The following is a 20,057-nucleotide window of genomic DNA, read 5'->3' on the forward strand; positions in this document are numbered from 1 at the left end:
ATCGTAATAATTTTATACACTATACTGACGTTATGACTATAGGTAGGAAGTTTGTACCAAAAGAGTAGATTTCAGTTGATTACAGCAAGGAGTATAGATATCACCCGCGCCTCGCTCTGCTCCCGCTCGATACAGATGGTACACAGTATGTTCACATAAACAACGCATAGTGGCATTCTGTGGAGCTGTATACACTTGTGAATAGTTTGAATAATATTGTTAAAATTTATATTAATATTTTAGGTTCTGAACAAAGTGAGTTATTCTACTATTACTGTATTATTTAACTAATGTTAATATTATGCATAATTAAAAAAACTCATATGTTATTAAATAATTATGCAAACAGGAGTGTGTAACACATTTATTTTTTCTCGGATTATTCTTCGTTAAATGTTGACGTCTCGTTCTGCTATGTATTCGGTTGCATTACAGTCCAAGTTCAACATCGGAATTACGATACGAACTTCCTTACAATAGGAATACGTACGAGATACTCGTACGTGTATGTAGTATTTGTGGACCTAGAAAAAACTTTTGACAGAGTAGATTGGAATAAACTGATGGGGATTCTAAAGAAAATTGGTGTGGAGTGGGAAGAGAGAAGACTTTCAGTAATCTTTATATGAAACAACGAGTCAAAGTCAGGATAGGAGAAGAAATATCAGAAGGAAGTGAAATTGGGAGAGGAGTATGTCTAGGATGTCATTTATCACCTACCCTGTTCAACATATACTTGGAGGATTTAGTAAAGAACTGTTTTCAGAACATGGGAGGAGTGATAGTAGGAGGAAGAAGAATTAAGTGCATGAGATTTGCTGATGATATGGTATTGTTAGCAGAAGAGGAAATGGTACAAAAAATATGCTACTGGAGATAAATGACAACTGTGAGCAGTATGGGATGACGATAAATGCAAATAAGACGAAGAGCATGGTCATAAGAAGAAAAATACAGAAGCTAAACTTGCGAATTCTAAATGAGGCAGTAGAGCAAGTGAACAGCTTCAAATACTTGGGGTGTACTATAAGTAGTAACATGAGCTGCTGCCAGGAAATCAAAAGGAGGATAGCAATGGCCAAAGAAGCTTTTAATAGAAAAAAGAGCATTTTCTGCGGACCTCTGTAAAAAAGAACTAAGGATGAGATGAATGAAGTGCTTTGTATGGAGTGTGGCATTGTATGGGACAGAAACATTGAACATTTCGACGAAGTGAAGAGAAGCGAATAGAAGCATTTGAAATGTGGATATGGAGAAGGATGGAACGTATGAAGTGGACAGACGGAATAAGACATGAAGTTGTGTTGGAAAGAATGGGTGAAGAAAGAATGATACTGAAACTGATTGGGAAGAGGGAAAGAAATTGGTTGGGTCACTGGCTGAGAAGAAACTGCCTATTGAAGGATGCACTGGAAGGAATGGTGAACGGGAGAAAATTTCGGGGTAGAAGAAGATATCAGATCATTAAAGACATTAAGATGTATGGATCATATGAGGAAACGAAAAGGAAGACAGAAAATAGAAAAGATTGAAGAAAGCTGAGTTTGTAGTGAAAGACCTGCCCCTGGCCAGAACACTGAATGATACGAGATACACTGTTAGGTTCACAAAGTAGTTCTTTATCTGATGATAGTACAATATTCTGTATAATATTTCAGATTTGCTCCAGTAACGCTTTGTGACGTAGAACAAATATTTTCAGAGTAAAAATATTGTTTTTATTTTTTTCTGAACACAAAAGGAGTATTGATTTTGATAAAATGAAAATGTTCGTTGTTATTTGTTATAATGAGGCCTAGAAACGTAATTGTATAGTACTTTGTATGTTATTTTTATATGTACGGGTAAATTATTTTAGATTGGGAGTTATAAAGTTCATAATTACAAATTATTATTTTTTATATTATTCGCTTATTATTTTCGCAAGCGTCTTAGCCGACTGAGCTACACCAGTAGCTAACCACGGATTAAAGACTGTATTTTGTATTTTAACCAAACACAATTTATAATTCTTTGAAACAATCAAGGATATAACGCTAACTGTAACAGTAAATGGTCTTGGACATCGAGTGTATGACTAAACTTCATCTTGTACTGTACTCGTGCTGTAATCATTTCACAATATTCACTTTTGTTGAGATTATTATGCAGTTTGATGATTTAATTTTAATTTAGACTAAAATATTAACAAAATTGATCACTTCGAACTTGATTATAATTCATATAAATGTCATAAATTCCTGTTATATCCGGAAACGTACTAGATTTCCATAAAATGTAGTAGCGTACTAAAAATGCAAAAAGTATTAGATCCAGTACTGAAGTATTAGCAGTGACAACCCAGCGAATCTCGTAATGCGTGCGTCGTCTGAAGCGATATCTACTTGTATTTCATTGTATAAAAACTCAGCCTTTGGCAGATTACAAATTTCCAGACATGTGATTGGTTATCATCGAATGCGCTGTTATGCTGTATATACCAGCAGTGGCCAACTAAAACAAAGGTAGGGGAAAATTTTGACATACGTCATGATAATCAGTGGTGGATTTCAGATGCCGGTTGAATATAAATTATCCATTGCAATATATTATATTATTGTATTTGGTTACTTGTTGAAATTCAGAGTGATTTAATAAGATACTTTGTTTAAATTTTCTCCATAACAAAATCATATTACTATTATAAACCTTCGCTTTATACCAGTTTAAACAGAAAGATCGTCCTACATATTCATACTTCCGTATTATTATTATTATTATTATTATTATTATTATTATTATTATTATTATTATTTGTATACATTAAGAAACAAAATTGCATAATAATAGTAATAATAACAATAACGTTAATAAAATAATAACAATAAACGATAATAATAATAATAATAATAATAATAATAATAATAATCATTATCAGTAACAAAGGACACAAAAATCAACACTTCTAGTTCACCTGCACCGTGTAATTATGTCAACATTAGAACAAAATATAGAAATAAATTCAAAACTGAAATACATAGAAAGTGAAAACCGAAAAGTTTCATTGTTTCCGAATAGACGAGTGCAACTGTTTATTCACTAACTTAGCGATAATAAATAATTAGGGTTGCACTTTTTACATTGCTGATAATAAATGAGAAGTCACGGCAGCAGAAATCATCACGAGTAATGAAAAAAGCCCAGTCTACACCTCTTTTAAACAATTCACAATGCTTTCTTGCTCATTTAGATCAGATGCTTAGCAGTACCCACACGGAACCTCCTGGGACTTATATTGCTGTTCATGAACTGAAATTTTTTCCTTGTGTTGATATGGGACATAAATTATAATTTGCTACAAATAAAGTCCTTTCGCTTTGTGATTATATTTAATAACTTTTTGAGATGTTTCCACTTGCCAGCGGTTGCCTGTTCTGAGTGCCAAAGTTTGCGGTTCCTACATCTTCTTCTTGATGCCTTCTACTTTTCATTGACTTAATGATTTCTCCTCTTCAGATACTGAGTGTTCGACCCTTCTTACGTTTACCATTCATCCTCGCTTCCTTTAATAATATTCAAAACTTCATCTTCGACACAACATCATAGATCTTTTCCAAATCAACGAAGATCATAAACAGAGCTTGAACTTTTGCAACTACTTTTTGTACTGTCTGCCTTAGACAGAATATACTGTATATAATGACCTATTTACAGTAAAATCACTTCTTTCTTCAGACATTTAATGGTACAACCAACGCCTCAAGTCTATCTCCTACAAAATGACTGAGGATTTTACTTATAGAGCCCGTAATACTAAATTCTCCATAATAATAATAATAATAATAATAATAATAATAATAATAATAATAATAACAGTCCACACCTGTGGAGTAACGGTTAGCGCGTCTAGCCGCGAAACCAGGTGGCCCGGGTTCGATTCCCGGTCGGGGCAAGTTACCTGGTTGAGGTTTTTCCGGGGTTTTCTCTCAACCCAATATGAGCAAATGCTGGGTAACTTTCGGTGTTGGACCCCGGACTCATTTTACCGGCATTGTGACCTTCATCTCATTCAGACGCTAAATAACCTAAGATCTTGATAAAGCGTCGTAAAATAACCTACAAAAATAATAAGAAAAAAAATGTCTATTTCCCTTCTTGCGTATCGAAATTATGTAAACAGCATTCGTTTCTTTAGGAATCTTCATCTCCTTGAAGAATTTATTATATAGCCTATGTCCAGCGGAGGGTCTATAATAGTAGCACCTCATATTGGGTGATTGGGTAGCCGAACGACCGCACTCTTGTACAAGTATAGCACGCTGCACCGTGAACTTAACTCGGGCTATTGTGTGGATGATTATAATATGTGAATTAATGATGGCGAAATGAGTCCGAGGTCCAACGCCGAAAATTACCCAGCAATTGTGCTTCAATTGATTGAGTGAAAATCTCCAGTCAGGAAACGCCAGTCAGGATTTCAACCCGGGCCCGCTCGTTTCATAGTCAGACGTGCTGACCACTACTCCACAGCGGTGGACTGTGCTATTTATGTCTCCTTTCTTATGATCTCTTGCATCCTATTAGAGATATGGTTACTTCTGTTTCTAGATATTTAGTTCTGTTCTCCGTATAGAGACAGTCTCATAATATTTCCAGTCTTCTAAGGATATGCAGTGAATACCTGCTCGGAATCCATTCGAAGATTTTTTCAAGTGAATCTCCAAGCCTCCAAGGTTCTATTATGTCTAACAAGCGCTCAATTTCTCTACTTTTTCTCTCCCTTACTTATTTTGCCTTAACTTTTTGTTTAATACCTCTCTTTAGCATATTATACACATACCCATCACATTCCCTTTTGCTGCTAGCCATTTTTACATGCTTATTTCTTTCTTTCTTTCTTTCTTCTATCGGTTCTATAAATTGAAGACTCATCCATCTAATATCCAGAACTTTTGTATTCTCTTTTATAGTGTATCTAACATCCAGAACTTTTGTATTCCCTTCTCCTAGAGCCTCTCCAGCTTCTTCATAAATGCATTTATTCAAGTGTTCATACACTTCTTCTGTCGTATTAGAACAATGTCCAGCTGCTTTTTCCTCTAGTCTACTCTTATACATATCTTTCACACACTCATCTTGCAGCAACCCCACTTTGTACTTCAAGGGTTGCTTTTGTACTGCGTTTTCTTTGACAATTGCATTCTTCTTTTGTATATTATTGGCAAGCTACAGTACTTTTACTAAAAACATAAAATGGCCAGTACAACATTCAGGAATTCTGAATGCCAGTACCTACACTTCAGATATAACTAAATCAATTACAGATTTGAATCGTCTCTTGAGTGGTACTGACGTAGGGGTCTATATGTATGAATTTGTGTATGCTGGAAAACCCCTTTTAATTAATACGTACCTGCATTAGTCAGTTTCACCTAATTTCCCCAAAAGGATATCCACTATCTATTCTATTAGTAAGATCAACAATAAATAATTCTTACCGATTCGTCGAAAATATCGTAAGATCTTTCAAATTTTCAAAATTTTTTCATTTTTATTATTATTAGAAGAATCATCATATTATCTCGTATTTAATGAAAACATAATTTTCTTCCCGTTCGTTTTGAAAGAGTTACTTCATCGATGCCATTGTACCTGTACACTTCAAACACGTCAATCTACCACTTGCAACTTATTTAACTCACTGACATCAAGGATGGTTCGGTAGAGGGAGAAATGACGATAGAGAAGATATGCATAGTGAGCTGGGCTTCGACAAGTCTGCAGCAACACAGTTTGCTGTACAAAGTTGTAAGTCTGTCTGTAATTCTGTTGTATTTTGCTGTTTGGATCCAGTGTTTGTTTTTTATTTATGAAAATCGAACGTGTGCGTGTATTTCTGAAATGTATATGTTGAAATTGCGTAGTTTCTTAATAGGAACGTAGTTATTTTAACGTGTTTTTAATAACGCAGTGTTACAAGGAAGCAAAAGAGACTGGTTACCTTGTCCGGGATTTATAGAGCCTCGACAGCCAACAGTTAAAAGGTAAATAGGTACTGTGTTTTCTCTTATTTCCGAAATAGTTTAATCTAAGAGTCATTGTAAACGTAATGTTTGCTTATATATGCCGAATTGCAACATACGTACATACAGTATATGCATATTAATGTATTTATAAGTTTTTATATGCAGGTTTATGTGTGGTAGTTGTCTCCATGCATTGATATTCTTATAATATAATTCATCTTCTTAACTTTTACGACTGAAATGTTGGCCTAATTGATATTTTGCAGTATATCTTACGGTTAAAGAGTTCAGGCCTAACGTTCCGCCAAAATCATAGTTGTGCATCGAATCCCGCGTAACATACTGTATGGATATATGTCATCATAAGTTCAGGCTCGGCGTCATTTTGATCCCATTTACCTGAGTCCCTACGTGTGTTAAGCCCATGTACTCTATATAAGGTGAAACTATCGCCGAACTATGACAAATACAACTTTCAAATGTGGTATGAAGAAAGAGAATTGTCGTAATTTAAAATATACGCCCATAGGGAAATTCATTATTGAAACTTGTTTCAATGTGTACAAATTAGATGTGAGCAATGCAGCGAAATAATATGTAATATTATTTTTTATAACTCTCAGATAGTAATAATATTAAATTTTGTAATGTGCTGGGAAACATAACACGTAGGCCACTTTTCCACTAAACTTATTTCTGTTTTCGGTTAGCAATCATTGATTATATGACGTGCTTTGCTAATACCTACATAATTTGTTATACTATAGAAGAAGTTAAAATTATGATCAATTTTTTTTTTGTTGGAATCATGGTAATATTATGTGTGTTTTATACTGTAGTTAATAGAAGTTGTAGTTTTGAGGTGTTACTGAGTGTTTGTTGTACAGACCATTCTCGGTTAGGTGGTCCGGCGAACACGCGTTCTTTGTTGACAATCAGTCGACATTTCATACTATTTTCTATTATTCAAAAATTAATTTCTCTCTATTGCTTTCAAATAAATTGCCCTGAACCAAAGACTTTAGAGCCATCTTTTATTAATAGTGTAAAAAACTACTCTAGGTTCACTATAAAATTGATCTATATATTTACCGACGTTCTTTGGTAAATTACCTTGAAGTTTTAAACATTGTAATATAACATTCATTACCTTCTTGTATTTCAATTAATTTACTGAAAATATTACTGATATATTTTTTTATTCTGGTTAATAAATGACTATGTAATACGATAATAACTTATAGTTATGTATATTTTTATAAGAAATGTGACAGTGCAGGTATTTTAAAGAGAGGAAAAGAGTATAGCTACCAAATAAAATGGATGAGGACGTTCATACAGATGTTGCTCAAAACAGAGATTATAAAATTGGATTTAAGCCCTACATTAATTGAGCAATCGTGTATAGAAAAATCATAATTAATATACTTAAATTTCAAAGAAAAGCACGCGTAAATTTCTTTATATAAATGGTTGAGGTTTTTATCTGAGGTTTTCCCTTAACCCATTAAGAGCAAATGCTGGATAACTTTCGTCATTGGACTCCGAACTCATTTCGCTAGCATTATCCTCTTCATCTTATTCACACACTAGATAACCATAAAAGTTTATAAAGCGTCGTAAAATAAAAAAAAAAATGACCATGCAACTCGCCAATAACTTCTATAAACCCAACTTCTATTTACGATATGAAAAGACATGATATGACATAATATTATTTATTGTAATTTGAGATGTGAGAGTAATAATAATAATAATCCAAGGTACGACAGCCCATGAAGAATCATGACCGATCAGCCGGCTGCTGTCCTCACTTCCATATGCCGTAGCAAAGGTGGACGATCATCTAATCAGAATGGTTGTATCGTATGGTTAGCACGTTGATCCCCACAACCGTTATAGCTGGCTTTCGTAACCGGATTTTGCTACCTATCGCAGCTCCCCAAGTGCATCACGAAGCTGAGTGGTCCAATACACTGGCCGAAATTTCATGAGAAAATTTTTTCCTCCTTGAGGACTCGAACCAGCGCGCAGTCCGTAACGCGAGTCCTAAAAAAATGCCTTAGAGCACGACGCCACGGCAGTGAGAGTAGTTAGCATTATTATGCAATACTATACTATAAATAACTCGTGACATCATGATCTATAGCATCACGCCTGGACTTACGTTATGAATTCTTTTTTCCGGCCAGAGGCCACTTCCCTAAGCTTTTTCTTGTCGTTTTCTCTTTCGATTCCCGGTGGAGTCAGAGATTTTCATATAAAATTTCTACCTTGGCGGTGAACATTTCTAATCACTAAATTGTGCACCAGTCACCAATATGCCTGGGTTAAATCTAAATTTCTCCGCAGTGCATATGAAGAGAAGACATATGCAGAGTGAGTCATTATTATGTAGACTACTACAAAGTATTGCAGAGTAATTATCTAGTTAATGGTGGACATTTCGAACATCTTCTGTGAATCTGCAATGTCAATAAACATCCCTCTAGGAAAGTACCTATTGTTTGTATTTCTAAACTGTTCCTATAACGAAGCTGTCACGAACAAAAGTGTTTATGACAAAATATGTTTGTTTTACAGTAGGCCTACATAATTACGAGTCAGCCTATATATCACTGTTGATAGTGATTCGTCCGACGGATGGGGACGTTAAGCTTGACGGCCCCCTTGATGCTATTCGACAGGAGTAGGCTACGTGCCGACACCGGGTTTCCCCTTCTCCCCTCCTCACTTTCATCATCATCCTCACCCATTCCCTACACTGCACTTACATATACACTTACCCTCCTACACGATGTAACTCTTCACAGATACACATCTTATAGGCCTACAGCGCGGCCAGTCGAAGTGATGTGCACATTGAAAATGGTCACAGTCCTGCCATCTATCCATAATATATGCGAAACCCGAATCACGTAAGTGAAATGGATAGGCATTAAATACACAGATATTGTAGTGTAAGCTTTATTCAAAATTCATTAAATCTGAATGTACAATATATTATATTGATTATATAAATTACCTTTTTTGATTTTATAGTAATATGTATTTCACCTGTTGCAATATGAAGATATCTATGTTATTAACATAATATGTGAGAAGGATACACGTTATATATAAATTATTATGATGAATAAAACTATAGTTTATTTTTTGTATTATTTTGCGTTTTTAGATAAAATACCTACATTGAATATGAACTTTTGAAGTTAAAATTTTAGTATAAATATAAAAGTTGTCAAACCGTTTACTACGAAAGAAAAATGGCATGAAAACGATTAAGGTCATGGATGACGAGGTTAATAAATAATATAATGTTATAATGTTATGTTTTATTTAACGACGCTCGCAACTGCAGAGGTTATATCAGCGTCGCCGGATGTGCCGGAATTTTGTCCCGCAGGAGTTCTTTTACATGCCAGTAAATCTACTGACATGAGCCTGTCACATTTAAGCACACTTAAATGCCATCGACCTGGCCCGGGATCGAACCCGCAACCTTGGGCATAGAAGGCCAGCGCTATACCAACTTGCCAACCAGGTCGACTAATAAATAATATAAATAATGTGACTTTTTACTTGTCACGCAACAGTGGTTTCAAAACCCTCGTTTAAACCCTCAAGTTGAAAGTGTTGTAGGATGCACTATCTCATGTCACAGTGTTTTTAATTACATTATACTTTGCATCCCACGTTTTCATCTACCTACGTTTTGTCATTTTAATAACATTAAACTTTTATGATTCTTCATTAATTAAAACATTTTTCGAGTGCAAGTTAGAAGCGTAACGAGCAAGGTATAACATTGTCGATCACAACTACTAAAATTCCCTCAACCCCATATTTAAGATTTTCGTGTTTAACCACCGCGGTTCTGTAAATGTGGAAGTGACGTTGAGCGAGTCAACCTGTCCGATATATATCGCACATTAATATGTATAAGTTGAACCAATGTCCCCTAAACAAAGCTTCTACTTCAACTTTTCATTACCACGCTAAAGTGGCAAGCTAACTCTTCCTATTTTATGGCCAGCTTCGTTGCCATCATAAAATTGACTGGAGATGTGAGTGGCACAAGTGCAGCTACAGAAACGAAACACCTTCTTCTTCCCTGTAAAAATAGCCTTTCTTTATTTCCTTTTTTCCCCATTTCGTTCTCTTCGACGTTTTACTTACTACTTTGTATTTCTTTTCGGTTTTCTCTCCTATCTTTCGTTTGTTGATTGATTACTTGATTTATTCTTTTATATATTCTATCTTCATTCTTTCTCTGTTCTCCTCTTATTATTTTATTACCATTATCTTCTGATCCTTCTTTCTTCTTCCATTCTTTTCATTCTGTAAATTTGTTTTTTCTTTCCTTATGTATATTCCTATCATTATATTCTTCTTTGACCTTAAATCTTTCATTAATTCCTTGCTTCTTTCCTTATTTTTCTTATCTTCTTTCATTATTTGTTTTTTTTCTCTCTTCCCTACTTCCACTTCTTTCTATTTTCTCTTTCCTTCCTCTATACGTTCTATTCCTTTAACTCTTTTTCTTTTTCCTTTGTAATGCCTTGTTTCTTCCTCCCCTTATTCTTCTTTCTTTCCTTCTTTCATAGATTATTATGAGAGGTATAGATGCAGAAGGGACATTATCCACTTTTTAAAAAATTTCAGAGATGAAGGAAAACTAATAATTGCACAAATACTTGTGCAATTCCTGATTTCATTTCACTAACTCATTAAAATTGATGGAAACGTTTATACCCATAGGTTGTAGTTATAAAAATCATTAGAAGTAAATGAATAGTAATATTTTAAAATGGATAATGTCCCCTTTGAATGGAAATTATGGATAATTTGCCTTTTGAAAAAAAAATAATTTTATTATAAAAAGAAATGAATTTGCATTTCAAAACTGCATACAGCATTTTAACAAAAATATTCAAATGTTAAAAACTGGAGCATCTCTAGTAGCTTCACACATGGCATCATCTTGGCTGATATCTTGATCTAGACTTGAACTTGAACAATTTTAGCTTCTCGTCATTTCGCCAATCTGCTTCATAATGGTTATTTAGAAGATTATCAACATTTTCCTTTTAATCTTTTTTATACTGTTGTCTTTGGTGATTATAGGAAGTTCTAAGTCACTGAACGTTTTCCCCGGCTTACAGATGGATCCTTGAAGTAACATTGTGTATAAAATGGAGTAACACGAAAATGATCACCTTAATTTCTGTTCACTAAATATTTGTATTTAAATCCTTGTGGTTTTTATTTTGTTTTAAACTACAACATAACTACAATGAACAAACTACTAAAGCTTACCTTGCTTCCTTGGCTTTGTCACGCTTCCACTGTCCTTTCGCTTCCTCTGTATTTCCTTCTTTTTTTTTTTTTAGTCGGTTATTTAACGACATTGTATCGACTACTTTGTTATTTAACGTCGATAGATTTGGTGATAGCGAGGTGGTACTTAGCGAAATGAAGCCGAGGATTCGCCATCGATTACCTGACATTCGTCTTATGGTTGGGGAAAACCTTGGAAAAAACTCGACCAGGTAATCAGCCCAAGCAAGAATCAAACTCACGTCCGAGCGCATTTATGGATCGGCAGGCAAGCGCCTCAGCCAACTGAGCTACGCCGATGGACTACTATCACAGTCTAGTATATACAGCCACGAAGCTCAATACGTAGTAAATATGCATCCATAGATAGTTGCTAACCACTAGGATCGCTACTATCGCCTCATCACAGACAATGCGACATAGTACCGGCACAGTCTATTGTTCCTAGCACCCTCACAACTCAAGCTTCGTGACTATATACTAGACCAGGCCTGCACAAGGTTTCCGCTCTCCGAGCCGGCTCACAGCTCATGAGCGGAATGCAGATATTAGCTGCGCTCAGTTTAGGGTGGACTGGAAGAAGGGGTGATCTCGTACAAAATATACACAAAAGGGAAGTACTAGTACGAGTGTTTATGAAATGAATTTCCGTTCAGTGTTTGCAAAACTATCTTAGACTTATTAATTAATACAGAAATATTTATTTTACAGAAATATTAGAAATTTTATACCTACTTAAATGTACAATATCATTTTGTTATATATTTATTTATCAGTGCATCAAAACGAGGTTTTATGCTGTTGGCAGCTGAAAGGAACAGTAGCCTACTGATCGTAATGATCGTTACAGATGTTCGATGCCTGCCTTTATTAAAGTTGATTATAGAAAACAGTTGCTCACAAATATAAATGTTGAGCCAAACATAGCAATCATTTTCATAGCCAGCCTGTGTAGTCGTGAATATTATTGCTAATGTTTAGTCTTGTAAAACTCAACCAGGCTAGTAGTATTATTCAAACGATCTTTAGCCCTTAGGCCACATTGAAAATCAATAAGTCCGAGCTGTAAATTGTTAAATGTTATGTTTTATTTAACGACGCTCGCAACTGCCGAGGTTATATGAGCACACTTAAATGCAATCGACCTGGCCCGGAATCGAACCCGCAACCTCGGGCATAGAAGGCCAGCGCTATACCAACTGCGCCAACCAGGCCCACCTGTAACTTATATGGCATTGTTTCAACTGGTGTTGAATAATTTATTATGATAAATTTAAACTTCTTTCCAATTAAGACAAGATTTTTAGTATGTTATTTTACGACGCTTTAACAACAGCTTATATTATTTAGCGTCTGAATGAGAAGAAGGCGATAATGCCGGTGAAATGAGTCCGGGGTCCAATACGTTTGCTCATACTGAGTTGAGGGAAAACCCCGGAAAAACCTCAACCAGGTAACGTGACCCGGGAATCGAACCCGGGCCACCTGGTTTCGCGGCTAGACGCGCTAATCGTTACTCCACAGGTGTGGACCTTAAGACAAGATCTTGGAACCTAGAATTAAATTAATTTTGAATTTCAATTAATATCTGCACATAATCGTTTAACAAGGCTTCATCACGAGCAGTTTCTATCGTTCGAAAGTAAGCCATATTACCTTCCCGAAACTGACTTACGAAAAGTGTAAGTTTGCGACTGAAATCCCGTAATTTATCCAACATATCAACACTGAGCTGGCCTTTTCCCTGAAGAGAGAGATTAAAATTGTTGAAGATTAATATCTTTAGTATCTTTATGTCTGGACTCGTAATGATGCATTATGTTATGTTTCTTTCTACCTTTCAAAATCTTGTGGCAGATAAAGCACTGAGTGTTTACTCCAGCAGCTATGGAAAAATAAGCATTTTCCCATGCAACATTGAAAGAATTTGCCTGATCACTACTTTTCCGTCTTTTAGATTCCTCCACACTGTACTGTAGCCGTAGGTAAGCAACGTGAAACAGTTACTGAGAATACGCACTGCACTCCACTAGATAGCTGAGTGGTCGTTTCCCTCTCCTCCATCTATAGCTGGTCTATGTCATTCTGACGTATCTTCCTCTCCGATTCGGCGAGCGGTAAACACAGCTCTCCCGCTCGGAAAGAGCGAGCGCACTCTTGAGCGCTGTTTGTGCAGGTATGTACTAGACTGTGCTACTACCTTCTTCCTTGCTCTGTATTTCCTTTCTATCCGCCTTTATTAACTTCTTACTTTTTCTGTATTTCCTCTTCCTCTAACTATTTTCTTCTTTTTGCCTCTATTCCTTTCTCTTGCTTTATATTTGGCTTTGCTTCATTCCTATTTCCTTTCTCTTCCTCTGATTTTCCTTTTCTTCCTCACTATTTCCTCTCTCTTGCTTTGTATTTCCTTTTCCTTTCTCTGAATTATCCTCTTCCTTCCCTGTATTTTCTTTTTCTTCTTCCCTATTTACTTACTTGCCCTCTGTACTTTTTCCTCATCCGTATTTTCTTTTTTCCTCTGTACTTTCATTCACTTTCTCTGTATTTTATTTCCTTTATCTCTATTTTCTTTCCTTTCTAGTTTGCTTTCCTTTCTCTGGATTTCCTACTCTCTCTGTATTTCCTTCTTCCTTTCTCTGTACTTTCTTTTTCTTATCTCAGTATTTCCTATTTTCTTCTTTTCTCTTTTTTGTTCACCTGTATTTTCTCCCCACTTCTCTGTATTTTCTTTCTCCATTCTATGTATTTTCTTTCTCCATTCTATGTAGTTCTTTTATGCAGAGTCTATATTTCATTTTTCTTCCTGTGTATTTCCTTTTTCCTTCGTATGTACCGTACTTCTATCTTTCCTCTTATTTTCTTGTTCTTCTTCGTATTAATTTGTTTCTTTAAGGCCCGGTTTTATAAATACAGTTAATCTAATGATTATGTTAAACCTAAGTTAAACCTAACCGTGAGTTTAACTCAACGTGCCGTATTACAAAGTCTCGGTAAGTTAAACCGTAGTAGAATGCGGTTGGTATTACTGGTAGGAAAGAAAAAGAAGACGGTCACAACTGTTTAATTACATTATTGATTTAGAATAGCCGACGCTAATGGAGCATATTCATTAAGAAACATCTTTGTTCTTCGATATCGGAGAGAGTATCATAATAAAAACTAAAGAGTACCAATACCGCGTACTTCAGGATGCTTGTCAGACTTAACCTCAAATAGTTTCTTAACGCTGGCTACCAACGTTATACTCCCAAACACAATGCAACGAAACTAAACCTTGCATGACCATCCGCGACGTAATTCCATACAGAATCAACTGAGTAGTGAAGTAATAATATTAGTGTGCGTATTTTATGTGTTGTCTAGAATATTTATGAAACAGAATTCAGTAAAACAATAAAATTATTTTTACGAGTCTAGTAAAATTAGGTAATATTATTAGTGTTTATAAATTAGACCCTATAGTAAATCTTACCAAGAGATTGTCTACCACACACAGTAAAATGCACAGTAGGTTTATGGTAGATTTATGGACACCTTCGAAATCTTTTATCATTTTCAGTATGCCTACTACCAGAAGAAAAATAGCGCAGCGCAACTATACTAAAAGCCAGGTTATGAACCGACTAAACAGGAAGTAGTTGGCAGGGCGAGAGGAAAGTGCGGGTTAGAGGGGTAGCCTGTACAGCGATGACACGTTGAGTGTGGAAGGTTGGAGGGGAAACGAAGAACGGAGCTTTTCATTGGACCTCACGTGAAAATGTCGTCTGCTAACGAAAATCTGGCAACGGAATCACGGAGACAGTGTAGCCAAACTTTCCAGCAATACCACGCTAATTACGAGTCGCATTTCGTACAGCGTCATTAGCCCGTGCTTTCCTAAAACCGTAATTTTAATTATTAATATTGTTGATAGTGTTATCGAGAACTATATATAGTAGTTATTTTAAACATATCGGTGACAAACGCTGCACACGCTTTGAATCTCGCGCCACTATGTGGCAACAGAGCTCAGAAAAAGAGCAACAAAACGTTGCTTCCGATTTAGTCGGTTCATAACCTGGCTCTTTAGTATAGTAACTGATGCAGAGATTCAACAGAATGTTTTCAAAAATAAAAAAAGAAATAATTTACATTTTCAAATAATCTTTAAATTCAAACCCTAAAACACATATTTTTGCACTTTCTCATTTTTTCTGTTGCATGTTTATCCGAGTTTCAATTTTTCGAAACAAGGTTAGGACTATAAGCCTAATTCTGAAGGTTAGGACTGTCTGTTTCGAAAGCCTCAATCTGTTTTAAAAATTATGTTCATTTATGTATATTTCAAAGTGGTGCACTCTATTCCGAAAAATTCTCGGCCGCCGTAGCCGTTCAGTAATATTGAGCACTCACTTATCGTCACTCATAAGTTCTTGGAAAACATCTGCAATATCCATGTGTATTGCGGGAACTTGCATCTTGCACTGTTGAGCCTTGAACTGCAGTTTAAACGGCAGCGAACTGACGATCAAGTTATACTCCAGTTATCTCAAGATTAACTGGTAGTTAAGGTTTTTAATACGAAGCAGAATGAAACATTTCAGTTTAAACTGAATGTAAGGTTTAAACGGCGTTTATAATACCAGCCCTAACTCACTTTTCTTCTCTCTGTTTCCTTTTTCTGCAATTTTCTGTTTCCTTACTTTCTCTGTTTCACTTTTCTTTCTTCCTGTATTTCTTCTTCCTTTCCATTTACCTACCATATTTTCTTTCTTTCTTTTTTCCTCTCCTATTATATGTTGTAATTTCATTCCGTTTTCTCTTCATTTTATTTTATCTATCTTCATTTAATGTGTTTATACAAACATACATACACACATACATATTATTTCTTCCTGTCGTGAATATACCTCTCCCTACTTAATTTTCTCACCTTCCTTTAGTTTCTTTTTTCTATCCTTTTTGTTTTATTTATATATTTATTTTCCTCTACTTTTTATTAACTTTCTTTTTTTCATGTTCTTTCCTTCTTTCTTTTTTCTCTCCTAAATAATTAATTCGGCAATGAATTATTTTTCTTCATTATTTCATGTTTCCATTCCTCCATTCGCTAAAATTTGTGATATATTTCTTTCTCTCTTTCCTTCTTAATTTACCTTCTACGTTTTAATATTTACGTGATCATATATGTTTAAAAAGTGCACAAAATTGTTATTATTTTGACAGAATAATATCTAAAATCAGTGACGATTTGGTCTTACCTATACACTGTATACTATGCTGTACATTTCTTATGCTAATGGAGGGCTCCAGGCATTGACGGAAAACAATTTTAATACACTCAGGGACAAAAAAAACCGGACACTTCTATATTTGCTTGTATTTTGTTGCCAATTATTTCAAAATGAAACAAACCCCATTTAAACAAAATAATGTTTCATTTAGCACCTTATACGACAACATTTGAAAAAAAAAATGTCTGATGAGAAAATTTACAAAAAAATTACAAAGGGCGTATAATTATGGCATCTTTGGTCTAACTGTTTTTTCATTTTATGGTGCCTTAAACATTAAAAACTCTTTTTAGTAACGGGTATTACCCCCTCTGGCTTGAATAACTGCATCCATACGTCTTGACATGCTCTCAATTTGGTTAGCAATGTCTTCTTGAGGAATAAGTTCCCATTCTTCGCCAAGTGCTCGCCTCAACTCTTGTAACGATTCTGGTCTCGGTCGTCTATTCTTAACACGCCGTCCCAGCATGTCTCACACGTGTTCAATTGGGTTCATGTCTGGACTCCTTGCTGGCCATGGAAGAACATGGATTCCCACTTCTTGGAGATAATCTCCGACCGCATGGGCAATATGCAGCCGTGCATTATCATGCATTAAAACAAAATTATCGCCTACAAATTGGCCAAATGGCACAACATGATCAGCCAAACATTCATTTATATACCTATCAGCTGTTAGTCTTCCATTTTCAACAAAAACCAACTCTGTACGAGCATCCGTATACACTCCTGCCCAAACCATCACTCCACCGCCTCCATACGGCACATTTTCGGAAATGCAACACTGTGAAAATCGTTCTCCCCTCCTTCTCCAAACTCTTTCACGTCCATCAGGTGAGCACAGATTGAAACGGGACTCATCGGTGAACAGAACACAGCTCCAATGTCCATTTCTCCAATCCCTGTGATAATATGCAAAACGCAGTCGTTCAACTCGATGCATCCTGAGAAGTCTGGGACCAGTTGCAGGTCTACTTGATATCAGTCCACTTGCTTTCAACCTCCTTCTAACTGTTTTGACCGAAATTGGGCGTCCATGCATGTTAACAAATTGCTGGGCTACACTAGTAGCTGGCAGGTTGCGCTCCCTAAGAACTCTCAACACCATATACCTGTCTTCATTTGGATTTGTAGCTCTTGGACGACCCGAACCTGGTCTTCTGGGATATTCTAGGGTCTCTCTATACCGTTTTATGGCATCATGGGTTGTGCTTCTAGCCATATTCATAACATTTGCAATGTAACGTACACTGCGTCCATCATCGTAAAGGGCTATAGCTCGAGCCACATCTTCAGGTCTCATCTTGTTTTAAGACAAATGTTACAACCCCACTTAAACTCAGAAAATGTAAAAATAAAGAAATAACGAATGATAACGATAATGAAGCACAAAATGGTTGAGACAAAATTGTTATAGCTGAGACTCCGAAAGCAAAATTGGAATATTTGGTTGTAATGGCTTGTTTATAAAACAAAAAACAATCAACAATGTATACACGTCTCCATAACAACAGATGGCTACCATAATATTGTATGAGAAGATAATGTTTTGCAAAATAGCAGCAAATATTAAAGTGTCCGGTTTTTTTTGTCCCTGAGTGTATTTTATCGTCTGTTATATTTTACTGATTATTTTTCATTTCACAAAAAACTTGTATATATTGAACCAATATAAATAACTCTTTGGTGCATTGTTTTCTTTTTCCGTGGTTTGTAAAAAATTGCCCCAGTTTCTGTGCGTTATTAAAATCTACTCTTGCTCCAAGTTAGCTCTGCTGTTAAGCAAACTCGTAAAATGCTGTGACTGCAGTATCCTCGGCTGTGCATAATATGACCCAATTAACATATTTTAAGTTCCGCAGACCCTTCCTGCTGTATAAGAACTTAATCCAAGTACGAAACTATGACCATGAAGAAATAGTCTTAAGAACTTTTATATTACGCAATATTTAGCAACATATATACACATAAACATCTTAGTTGTGGAGTGGAGAAGTAAAAATTGGGCTCTTAATGTGATTTGTCGACAGTGATTTCTGTATATTTTTTTGTATAATTTTGAATTTTGTGTTGGAGGATATTATCAAAATTTGGTTTATACTAAAATGATTGTCGGTATTAGAAGAATAAGTTGTGTTATTTTCTCATTATTCGGAAAGAAGGTTATGTGATGCCAAATAATTCATTTATATATTTGCATACATGCAAGTTTTCAGATTTATTGATGCAGAAAAGCTGGTTACCAGGATTCTTTCCGTCTCTTTGTTTGCAGAGATTTCTTATGGATTATTCGACAGATTGTCAGTAGCTTACGGATTTGAATTTAACTTGGAATAATATAAAATAACATTTTAACTAAAGATTAATGAGAATTTATTTAAAAGGAAAAAAAATTGCAATATTTCGAAAATATAATGTATTTCCACTTTCTTGTTGTAAAGAGCATAAAGGGAAATTATTGTAATCTAGGCCTATACTAATAATAAATCTGTAACCAAACTTTTTCTGATAATTTTCTATTTTTAAAAAATAATTGACATTAACATGTGTAATTAACCATTCTGAGACAAAAAAATCGCAATTTTGAAATTTTTGTCGGTATATCTGTCGGTCTGGATGTTTGTTACCTTTTCACGCGATAATGGCTGAGCCGATTTCTACGAAAATTGGAATATAAATTAAGGTCGTTCTAACTTAGATTTTAGGCTGTATGGCACTCAAGATACTTTATTTAAAAGGGGGTTGTAAGGAGATCTGAATTAAATAAATCGAAATATCTAGCATATTATTGATTTTCGTGAAAAATGTTTCATAAAAAAAGTTTCTTTAAAATAATTTCCGATAAGATTTATTTTATACAAAAGTTTGATAAGACTGGTATTCAACGAGATACAAGAGTTTTAAAATAACAATACGTTTTATAGTCGCCACCTCAGACAAATAGGCTATAATCAAATGAAAACAAATGACTCCGTTTGTTTGAAGCGACCTTGCACACAACAAACGGAAGATATTATTCCTTTAACACTATTTATATATGGATATATTTCTATTCTATGGTGGGAATATATAAATTTTTATCAATATTAATTTACTCACAGAAAACTTGATATTCTGTCGGAATATTGTATAACTTGATTATTTTAACTTTGTTCGGTCCACATATAATATTCTAATTTTAAACACTTCAGTTTCTTTTTCTCCATAGAACATAACAGTATTTTTAAGAGTTTCTTCGTAAAGATGAGTATTTCTATTGGACCAAAAATACAGCACATAAAAATAATTATTTTACCATTGAACTCACTGGAACTGAGTTATTTTAAAATGTGTCACGAAATGGCATTTCGTTGCTCATAATTTATCCATATTCGTTTCCCGTGTTTCTTAAAATAATATTTATGTACCACATTCACTTTCATTTTTATATATGTACATA

Source organism: Periplaneta americana, chromosome 11 (assembly GCF_040183065.1).
Source record: "Periplaneta americana isolate PAMFEO1 chromosome 11, P.americana_PAMFEO1_priV1, whole genome shotgun sequence".
NCBI classification, from domain to species: Eukaryota; Metazoa; Arthropoda; class Insecta; order Blattodea; family Blattidae; genus Periplaneta; species Periplaneta americana.